The following is an 11,768-nucleotide window of genomic DNA, read 5'->3' on the forward strand; positions in this document are numbered from 1 at the left end:
AATTTTAGCACTAACAGTAGAAGAGCCTTTTAGCATTGGGCCACTTCCTTTATCTTGTATAAGGACACTGTGAGGGCTATGAGGCTTAGTTGGTATGTACCTCCTCTCAAAAACACTCTGTGGTTGAGCATATACTTTTTATATATATATATGAAATAGGAATTCAGTTTGGGGGACAATATGAATATGGTGGGGTAGGGGGCAATCTATCCATTCTCACAGAGTTGGTTATCAGAATTAAGTGAGATAATAAATACTTGGCACTACTGAAAAAGTGGTTGCTAAGCTCAACGGTTTGGGGTTTTTCTTTCCTAAGAGGTAAAATTCAAGTAACAAAATGGGCCATTAACCATTTTAAAGCAGACAATGCCATGGCATTTGGTACACTCACAAAGTTGTGCAACCATCACCTATAACTGGTTCCAAGACATTTCCCTCACCCTTAAAGGAAACTCCTCACCCACCAATAGTCACTTCCCACTCCTCCTCCCCAGTCTCCTGACAACCACTGATCTGCCTTCTGTCTCTGGATTTATCAATTCTGGTTGTTTCATATAAAGGAAACCACATGACATTTTCAGTCTGGCTTCTTCACTAAGCATAATGTTTTTGAGGTTCCTCCATGTTGTAGCCTATATCAATACTTCATTCCTTTATATGGCTGACGATTCCATTGTATATATATACTACTACATTTATTTATCCAGTTATCCAATAATAGACATTTGAGTTGTTTCTACCTTCTGACTATTATGAATAGTGCTTCTAGGAACATTCGTGAACAAGTATCTGAGTACCTATTTTCAATTCTTTTGGGTATTTACCTAGGAGTAAAATTATTGGGTCATATGGTAATTCTTATGTTTAAAGTTTTGAGGAACCACCAAATGCTTCCACAACAGCTGCACCATTTTACATTCCCATCAGCAATTTGCAAGGGTTCCAATTTCTCCACATCCTTACCAACGTTTATTTTCCTTTTCTTCTTCTTCTTGTTTGATTCTAGCCATCTTAGTAGGTGTGAAGTAGTACCTCTTATCTCATTGTGGGGTTTTCCCCCTTCGTTTTGTTTTGTTTTTTCTTCTGGCAACATCACGCGGCTTGCGGGCTCTTAGTTCCCCCATCCAGGGATTGAGCCTGGGCCCATGGCCCTGAAAGCGTGGAGTCCTAACCACTGGCCTGCCAGGGACTTCCCTCATTGCGGTTTTTTGTTTTTGTTTTTTAAAATTAATTAATTAATTGATTGATTTTGGCTGGGTTGGGTCCTCATTGCTGCACGTGGGCTTTCTCTAGTTGTGGCGAGCGGAGGTTACTCTTAGTTGCAATGCGCGTGCTTCTCATTGTGGTGGCTTCTCTTGTTGCAGAGCATGGGCTCTAGGCGTGCGGGCTTCAGTAGTTGTAGCTTGTGGGCTCAGTAGTTGTGGCTCACTGGCTCTAGAGTGCAGCCTCAGTAGTTGTGGCATGTGGGCTTAGTTGCTCTGCAGCATGTGGGATCTTCCCAGACCAGGGCTCAAACCCGTGTCCCCTGCATTGGCAGGCGGATTCTTAACCACTGCGCCACCCGGGAAGTCCCTGTCTTCTCGTTGAGTTGTAGGATTTCTTTATATGTTCTGGATACTAAACACTTATCAGAGAGATGATTTGCAAATATTGTTTTCCATTCTGTGGGCTGTCTTTTCACTCTCTTCATAGTGCCCTTTGATGCAAAATAAATTTTTTGTTTTTGGTTCAGTCCTAATTTATCTTTTTTCTCTGTTGCTTGTACTTTGGGTGCCATATGTAAGAAATCATTGCCAAATCCAAAGCTGTGAAGATTTACCCCTACGTTTTCTTCTAAGAGTTTTATGGTTTTAGCCCTTATATTTAGGTCTATGGTCTATTTTGAGTTAAATTTTGTATATGGTGTGAAGTAAGGGTTGAACGTCATTCTATTCCATGTGATTATCCAGTTGTCTCAGCACCATTTGTCAAAGAGACGAGTCTTTCCCCATTGAATGGTCTTGGCACCTTTGTCAAAAGTCAGTTGCCCATAGCTACATGGGTTTATTTCTGTACTCCCAATTCTATTCTTTTGTTCTATATATCTATCCTTATGCCAATACCACACAGATTTATAGTAAGATTCGGAATCGGGAAGTGTGAATGTTCCAATTTTCTTCCTCTTTTTCAAGACTGTTTTGGTTATTCTGGGTCCCTTGAATTTCCATATTAATTTTAGGGTTATATTATTTTCTACAAAGAAGTCAGCTGATATTCTGGTAGGAATTATGTTGAATCTATAGATCAATTTGGAGAGTACTGCCGTTTTAAAAATATTAAGGTTTCCAATTCATGAGCATGGATGTCTTTCCACTATTTCTTTTTTTTTAATTAATTCGATTGCACCAGGTCTTAGTTGCGGCAGGTGGGCTCCTTAGTTGTGGCATGCAAACTCTTAGTTGCAGCATGCATGTGGGATCTAGTTCCTCGACCAGGGGTTGAACCTGGGCCCCCTGCATTGGGAGCGTGGAATCTTAGCCATTGCACCACAACCAGGAAAGTCCCTCCACTATTTAATTATTCTTTAACTTGTTTAAGCAGTGTTGTAGTTTTCAGGGTATAACTTCTGCACTTACTTTGTCAAATGTATTTGTAAGTATTCTTTTGATGCAATTGTAAATGGAATTTTCTTTCTGTATATTTTACCCAGGGCCACAGCAGTGAAAGCACCAAGTCCTAACCACTGAACCACCAGGGAACTCCCTGGAATTGTTTTCTTAATTTCATTTTTGGATTGTTCATTGCTAGTGTATAGAAATACAACTGATTTTTTTTTTTTTTTTTTTTCCGGTACGCGGGCCTCTCACTGTTGTGGCCTCTCCCGCTGCGGAGCACAGGCTCCGGACGCAAAGGCTCAGCGGCCATGGCTCACGGGCTCAGCCGCTCCGCGGCATGTGGGATCTTCCCGGACCGGGGCACGAACCCGTGTCCCCTGCATCGGCAGGCGGACTCTCAACCACTGCGCCACCAGGGAAGCCCAATACAACTGATTTTTTTGTGTGATCTTGTATTCCGCAACTTTGCTGAATCTGCTTCATAGCCCTGAAAGGTTTTTTCGGTCCATTCTTTTGTAGTTCCCATGTATAAGATCATGTCATCTGTGAATAGAGATTGTTTTACTTCTTCCTTTCCTATATGGATGCCTTTATATCTTTTTATTGCCTGATCGCTCTGGCTAGAACTCCCACTACAGTGTTGGCATCCTTGTAACTTTTTTTTGGCTGTGCCACATGGCTTCTGGGATTTTAGTTCCCCAACCAGGGATCGAACCCAGGCCCTCAGCAGTGAAAGCGCCAAGCCCTAACCACTGGACCGCCAGGAATTCCCAACATTTTTTTTAAAAAGTTGGGCTTCCCTGGTGGCGCAGTGGTTGAGAGTCCGGCAGGGGACACGGGTTCGTGCCCCGGTCCGGGAAGATCCCACATGCTGCGGAGCGGCTAGGCCCGTGAACCATGGCCGCTGAGCCTGCGCGTCCAGAGCCTGTGCTCCGCAACAGGAGAGGCCACAACAGTGAGAGGCCCACGTACCGCAAAAAAAAAAAAAAAAAAAAGTTACTTATATCCTTAGTAATCATTCTCCTAACTGTGAATTCCTTAAAGTTTATGTGGAAGACCATTTGTCTCTGTTCCTGTAGATACTCTAATTCCAGCCAATCCATTTAAGCTGGATTCTTTAAATAAAGAAAATAAAGTACATAACATTTTCTTTTGGGACTCTAACTTTATGAGTAACAGGTCAACATATTGAGTATAGAGTGCCTGCAGGGCGTAGGCACCGTGGATGCATGTATCAAGTCTTTGCTCAGTAACCTGCCCACAGATACCCACTCAGGACAGATCTTCAACTTGTCCCATGGGAAATGCCTGGGGATTTTTAGCTTCTTAGATGCCTACAAAGATTTGGGAGCATTTCTCTAAATAGGAGTGAAGATAGAGAACTCACAAGTGTATCATACATTTCCCTTATTTGCTGCCATGAAATTATTTTTGAAAGAATTCCTCTCTAGAGGTAACCCCCAAGGGCCAATGACTAACTTCAGGGTAACAGAATGTGTGAATTGTTTACTACAATAGTCCCCATAAGGAAAACTATAGCCTCCTTAGAGAGACATAAGTTCCTAACTCCTTCTGATTGGAAGATAATTTAAATGACAATACTGTTCGTCTCAAAAGACCTAAGACCACAATATTCCCCAGTATTTGAAATATACTTTGACTAGTTTAACAATGCAAAGCCAGAGGAACAAAGGGGATATTTTGGGAGAAGGAAGAATTTGCTTGCCACACTATTCATCAACCCCACTAAGGCTGAAATAGATCTTCCCTAGGGAAAGGGGATATTTGGTCCCAGGATGTACGTTATTAGTTATCTATTGCCACATAACAATGTACTCCAAAATTTAGTGTCTTAAAATTAAAGCATGCTTATTATTTCACAATTTCTGGAAGTCAGGTGTGGCTTAGCTGGAATTACAAGGCTGCAATCAAAGTGTTGGCCAAGGCTGTGGTCTCATCTGAAGGCTTGATTATGGAAGGATCTACTTTCAATGTTATTGTGTTTGCTGGCAGAACTAAGTTCCTTGCAGCTGTTGGATAGAGGGCTTTAGTCCCTTGCTGGCATTAACCAGAAGCTACGTTCATTCAGTTCCTTGGGCCTCTCCTACATGGCAGCTTGCTTCATCGAAATGTGCAAGCTGAGAAGGCAAAAGAGAGTCCAGCTGGATGAAAGTCAGTCTTTTGTAACCTAACCATGAAAGTGACATCCCATCACTTTTGCCATAATCTTTTTTTTTTTTTTTTTTGCCATAATCTCTTTGTTATCAACAAGTGACTAGGTCAGGACCACACTCAAAGGGAGGAGATTACAGAAGGGTAATCAATGGGGGCCATTTTTGAAAGCTGGCTACCAGACAATACTAGTATAAATCTAGATACAGATGCTCTTCTTATAAACGTATTAGATTCCAAGAACCTGCTTCTTCAGCCCATTTGTCTTGAAGATGAAAGGAGTAAAAGAGATGTAAGCTTTCAGTCCTGACTTGTACTTACACCAACGAGAGCAGGTTATTCCCACATGAAGTCTTTTTTTTTTTTTGCGGTACGCGGGCCTCTCACTATTGCGGCCTCTCCCGTTGCGGAGCACAGGCCCAGGGGCCGCGCAGGCCCAGCGGCCGCGCAGGCCCGGCGGCCATGGCTCACGGGCCCAGCCACAGCCACTCCGCGGCACGTGGGATCTTCCTGGACCGGGGCACGAACCCGTGTCCCCTGCATCAGCAGGCGGACTCTCAACCACTGCGCCACCAGGGAAGCCCCCACATGAAGTCTTTGCTGAAATAAATTCTATCAGGCATCCTTCACCAATATAGGCTGGTTTCAACTATAGTGAAGATCTGTCAAGGCAAGAAACCTTTTCTGTTTGGTAAATGCTGAAGAGAATTTTTTAGCAGCTGGAGCAACCTCACTTGACCCATTGTCATTCATTTTGATGCCATGATGATTCCATAAGGGCTTGAATCCCTGGGACCATTAGTGGCTCATGACCGAAATTTTATCAGGAACACTTTCCACCACGCTTAGCCTCTAAGCTTTCAAATTGCCAGCCTTCTGTGTGAGTCTTAAAGTAGAAGGTATCTTGCAATGCTGCTCATTTCCTGGCCATACAGTCAGAAGTTTGTCCATGTCAACTTCATCATTAGCCTTTTCTGTTCAGTTCTCTTCACTTAGGCAGTTTTCCTTGTTTATATGATTCATTCTTTTTTATCCCTAAAAAAAGTAAAATATAATACAAGTATGCATGAAACATATAGTAGAGTGAATGCACAGTCAAGAAGCAGAACCCTTTCCAGTCATGTAAGATGAAAAAGACCAGCTGTACAACACTGTGCTTATAGTTAATACTGTGCACTTAACAGTTTAAGAGGGTAGATCTCACATTGTGTTTTTTACCACACACACACACACACACACACGGATCAGTAGGGCCATGCCAGGCCTTCAATTTGGAAAATAAATTTTAAAAAGAAATAGAATACCACTCTACCTCCGAAACTGGCCACCCACACCATTCTCCTCATCCCTTCCTGATCACTCTCTCAAGTAACCAGTGGTAATTACCTGCTTGTCTTTCTTTATAGTCCCCACACCTCCACTGGCTCTTGCCCAGAACACAACCAAATAAAAGAAACAAGCAGAAGCAGCGGTCCTCCTAACTCCACAGAGGACTTCATGATGATGGATCCTTGGCTCAGACCTCCTCAGGCAACAGGAAACTGTAGTTTTATTTCCCTAAAAATCTCAGTCTATTTTTATGTTTTAGAAATCAACATAGAAATGGAATCATCATGTATGCCTTGCTTCTTTGGTTTTCCCATTATGTATGTAAGTTTCATCTGTGTTTTTGTGTGTGGCTGTGATTTGTTCATTTTCATTATACTACAATCTATTCATTCTACCAGGTAGGTGGACATTTAGGTTGTTTTCAGTGTGGGCTCTTAGGAAGAGCGCTATGCTGAACTTTCTTAAGTGTGTCACTGAGAGTTTCCGTCGAATGGAATTAGTGGGTCGTAGAGTGTGCAGAGCTTCAACTTCACCAGACAAGGCCAACCTGTATTCTAAAATGATTGAACCAACCGAGCAGTATATAAGAGCTCCTACTATCATTCCTTCTTTGACTTCCTGACTCCTTCCTCTTGAGTACTTTTATCCCATGTGCAACATTTGCATTTTCTTTCCACTTTGAAACTTTTTAAAAAAAACCACTGCCTTTTTAAAATTGCAATTGTATGGCTCTTCACACTAGGTCTTCCAGCACTCTCATTATTTTAAGTGTGGTAGTGAATGATATTTGTAAAACACTTTGAAACTAAGCAAAAACACAGCAAAATAAATGTTAATGAAGTAGCGGAAACCAAAATGACACTTACAGCCATCTTGTACCTATTTGTGGCTGACAGAATTGTAGTGCTTTATTCTGAAGCTTATTTTTGTTCTTAGCTAGCTTATGAGTTAAATATTGGCAAACATAATGGTCAATATGTGTCATACATTTGTCAAAACCCATAGGATGTACAACACGAAAAGTGAACCCTAATGCAAACTATGGACTTTAGTTAATAATAATGTATCACTATTGGCCCATCATTTCTAACCAATGTACCACACTCTGCAAGATGGGGGAAGTGCGGGGGTGTAAGGGAACTCTGTACTTTCTACTCAATGTTAAGGTAAATCTAAAACTGCTCCCCCAAAACTATTAATTTAAAAAAGTTGTAAGCAGAATAACTTCTGCATAATGGTAAAGAAATTTCCATTTCTCTACACTTGAAGTTCTAGAGCAGGGATCAGCAAACTACTGCCTATGGGACAAATCTGGCCTGCTGTCTGTTTTTGCACAGCCTTCCAGCTAAGAATGGATTTTATAGTTTTCAAAGGTTGAAAAAAAACCCCAAAAGAACAATATTTTGTGACTTCTGAAATTTACATGAAATTCTAATTTTAGTATCCATAAAGTTTCATTGGAACACAGCCACACCCATTCATTTACACATTAATTATGGCTGCTTTTGTACTACAATGACAGAGTGACAAAGATTGGCAATGTTATAGAGATTGTATGGCCCACAAAACCTAAATATTGACTACCTGGCTCTTTACAGACAAAATTTGTTGGGAGTTCCCTGGTGGTCCAGTTGTTGGGACTCTGCCCTTCCATGGCAGGGGGCGCGGGTTCTATCCCTGGTTGGGGAACTAGGATCCCTTAAGCTGAGTGGCAAGGCCAAAAAAACAAACAAAAAATGTCGATTTCTGGGTTAGAGAAGGCAGTCTTCATGGAGTCAGGGGATATGAGTTCTAAACTGTGTAAATGTGTGATCTTGGGTTACTCATCGTCTCTAGAACCTAACTATAAATTCCAGAATTTATAGTAACTTCATGGGCAAGTTCTCACTGGAAAGTGGGCATGGATTCAGGCCATAGCAAATCAAACACCTCCAGCTTTTCCAAAGCTGATCACGCTATATAAATTTACCCTTGCGGGCTTCCCTGGTGGCGCAGTGGTTGAGAGTCCGCCTGCCGATGCAGGGGACACGGGTTCGTGCCCCGGTCCGGGAAGGTCCCACATGCCGCGGAGCGGCTGGGCCCGTGAGCCATGGCCGCTGAGCCTGCGTGTCCGGAGCCTGTGCTCCGCAATGGGAGAGGCCACATCAGTGAGAGGCCCGCGTACCGCAAAAAAAAAAAAAAAAAATTTACCCTTGCTTTCAAGAAAACACTATATAATTTTTTTAACCTGTAAAACTACTGGCAAGTATGAAAAGAAAATGAGAAATGCAGAAGAATCTCACTGTAATACTGGTTATTATGATGGAAAAACTGGAAATGAATTAAATGTACATAATAGGAGAGTGGTAAAATAAATTATGATATATCCATACCAGATAACAATACTGTATATTCTCTCCAAGTTATCTCCCAATTAGGCAGATCTCCAAATAGTCATGTGGAGTGACTTCCAAGATGTAGTAAATGAAAAAAGCATATTACAAATTAACAAGTACAGAATGATGTCTTTTGTTTTATAACACAACTATTTCTATATGTAGATATACTGCTGCATAGACTAAAAAGTCTAGACCAGTGCTGTCCAACAGAAATACATTGTAAGCCATATCTGTAATTTCATATTTTCTAGTAGCCATGTTAAAAATGTAAAAAGAAACAGGTAAAATCAAATTTAATAATATATTTTATTTAACTCAATGTATAAAAAATTATTTCAACATGTAATCAATATAAAAAGTTAATAGCGAGATAGTTTACATGTTTTTCATACTATATCTTTGAAGTACAATGTGTATTTCACACACTTAAAGCACATCTCAACTTGGGCCAGCTACATTTCAAGCATTCAATAGCCACATGTGGCTATCATATCAGACAGCACAGGTCTAAACACATCAAAGTGATAACAGTGATTACTCTGGTGGGGGAGGGGAAGAATGAAGGGGGACACTTTTTCTGCTATATTCTTTTGTATTGTTCAATTTAAATTATTTCATGTAGTACTTCACTAAAAATAAATAATATATATTTAAAACAAGTCAGAAATATGTACTTCATGTTTTATTCTTTGTTTTTTGTTTTTTTTTTTTGGCAGTGCCACGTGGCATGTGGGATCATAGTTCCTTCATCAGGGATTGAACCCATGCCTTTGGCAGTGAAAGCTTGGAGTCCTAACCACTGGACTGACAGGGAATTCCCTGGATAAACATTTTCTGAGTTTGAGCTGTCTGTGAGGAGTTAGGATATGCATTATGGAAGATAAAAAGAATGAGACATTGTTGTCCTACAAGATTTTTGGAGAAAACTTTTGGAACTGCCTTTACAGCTTGCAAATTCTCTTCAGGTTGGATCTGACTTCTAGCCATAGCCAAAAGCCCTTTAGTTGGGTCCAGTAAATCAACTAGGTATTATGGCATTGTCTAAAATGAAGTGTGACAAAAGATTTTATTATGTGACTTGCAAACTGGCAGCTCCAAATGCTTCCCAAAACATTTATGTTCAGCAACAACAATAAATTAAGTAGATAATGCAACAAAACGACTATGGGTAAGCTCAGCTTTATATGATACCTTCTTGGGACTTCCCTGGTGGTGCAGCGGTTAAGAATCCGCCTGCCAATTTAGGGGACATGGGTTCAATCCCTGGTCCGGGAAGATCCCACATGCCGAGAAGCAACTAAGCCCGTGCAGGACAACTACTGAGCCTGCGCTCTAGAGCCCAGGAGCCACAACCACTGAGCCCGCGTGCCACAACTACTGAAGTCCACGTGCCTAGAGCCCGTGCTCTGCAACAAGAGAAGCCACCGCAGTGAGAAGCCCGTGCACCACAATGAAGAGCAGCCCCCGCTCACAGCAACTAGAGAAAGCCCGCGCGCAGCGAGGGCCCAACGCAGCCATAAATAAATAAATTAAATAAAGGGTAAAAGTAAGTCTTTAGTTTGCCCAGGACCTATCAGTAGTTTATGATTGCCCTTAGTGAAGAGCAAGCAAACCGTGATAGAGACAAAACTATTTGACTGCTATCCTAGTGTATCAATATGTTCTGAAAGAAGGGACCATCAGGAATTTTTTTAATTACCTGGACTTTTTAGAATAACTGAGCTTGCTATTTTTAAAAGATGGGACTTAAAATGCTAAAAGAGTGACGATAAGGGCAAAAGGGGAAAGGAGGTTATGGTTCCCCATTTGAAAAATTTAACAGGATTATCATTTTAAACTGTAAGCAACCTAAGCCTAATCTCTTCGTTTTATGGAGCTGGCTTGTGGTTTGAATCTTAAGGATGAGAAGGAGGTCAGCTGGGGGACAACTGGAGGGAGAGTGCCCTAGGCACGAAGTCCAGCACCTTCCAGTCTTTAGATCCCAGTGGCTGGCCAGCCAACCAAGAAAGATACCTCCCCAGCCTTGCTAACAGCCTCCTCTCACCTCCTTTCCCTCACACCAGCGCCCCCATCGCAGCTCTCTCCCTTAATGTTCCAGCACCGCCCCACTCCAGCCTCCTTCAACACCCTTCAGCCTCCTCTCAGCACGGCCTCCCTCAGACAGTGTCTCTTCTCCGCCTCTGCCATCAGTCTTCGGAGTCTCTCCTCACTGTCCCCCTTCTCTTTGAGGGTCTATCATCAGTCCCTTCCTAAATTTGTGGACGTCTCCCTCTGCCTTCAGATCTTTTCCCTCAGGCCTAATTTTCAGTTTCCCTCGGTCCCGTCCCTCAGTCTGTAGGTCGACCCCCTCACTCAGTCTGAGGTGTCTCCCCTCTTGGTCTGCGGGATCCCCTCTCTCGGTTTGAGTGCCTCCCCACTCGATCTGCGCGGTCCCCACCCTCGTTCTGCGGGGTCCCTTCCCTCGGTCTGGGGGGACCCCTCTCGGTCTGAGTGTTTCCCCTCTCGGTCTGCGGGGTCCCCTCCCTCTGAGGTGTCTCCTTCCTCGGTCTGCGGTGTCCCTTCTGTCCGACGACGTGGTCCCCTCCCTCGGGTCTGCAAGATCTCTCCTCAGTCCCCAACCTTGGTCTGAGGTGGGGGTTCTCATCTTCCCGCTGGCCGCAAGCACCGGCTTTCTCCACTCACCTCCCGGCCGCCAGCTCTCTTGAGCTCGCTCTCGCCGGGCACGGTCTCGGGCGCGCACGCCGGGCGGCGACAGCGGGTGACCGCGCGCGCAGCGTGCGCGGTGACGTCAGTGCGCTGGCGGCGGCGGCGGCGGCGGCGGCGGTAGGGCTGTTTGTTCTGCTCTCCCGCAACCGAAGAGCCGAAGCGGTGGCTGCGGCAGCGGTGGCTGCCGGCAGTGCCCGCGGGCAAGCGGGGCCTGTGAGCGCGGCGGAACGGCGGGCGGGCCCCGGCGCCGCGCAGGCAGCCCGAAGAGGAGGAGGCGGCGGCGGCTGGCGGCCGGCGGCCGGCGGGGGCGGCGTGCGGCCTAGCGTCTCAGGTGAGGACCGGTGCCCTTCGGGGCGGCGGACGGCGCGGGGCAGCCGGCGGAGCTCCGCGGCGCGGCCCGCGTAACCTGCATTGCGTAATGGGGCCGGTGCGCCAGCACCTACGCCATCGGCGCGGCGCGGGGGCGGGGAGGCCGGGGCGACGCGGGCTCGGGCCTGCGGGCCTCCCGCGTCCCCGCGCCGTTCGCGCCGGGCCAGGGCCGCCTGCGCCGTTGGCGGCAGGGCGGTTCGCGGGCTCCCCGCCGTTGGCG

General features: G+C 44.6%; 1 protein-coding gene across 1 annotated transcript in view; it reads left to right on the forward strand.

Annotated features, from left to right (window-relative positions):
• The first annotated feature begins 11,260 nt into the window (after positions 1 to 11,260).
• The window catches only part of BRD4 (bromodomain containing 4), an 81,444-nt gene continuing 80,936 nt past the window's right edge, over positions 11,261 to 11,768 (forward strand). Inside the window, exon 1 of the mRNA XM_029216756.1 lies at positions 11,261 to 11,510. The gene's annotated coding sequence lies outside the window, so the exon portion shown is untranslated. The remainder of the gene's footprint in view (positions 11,511 to 11,768) is intronic.

The sequence above is a fragment of the Monodon monoceros genome, unplaced genomic scaffold (genome assembly GCF_005190385.1).
Source record: "Monodon monoceros isolate NGI ecotype Baffin Bay Population unplaced genomic scaffold, NGI_Narwhal_1 Super_Scaffold_12, whole genome shotgun sequence".
In the NCBI taxonomy this organism is placed as follows: domain Eukaryota; kingdom Metazoa; phylum Chordata; class Mammalia; order Artiodactyla; family Monodontidae; genus Monodon; species Monodon monoceros.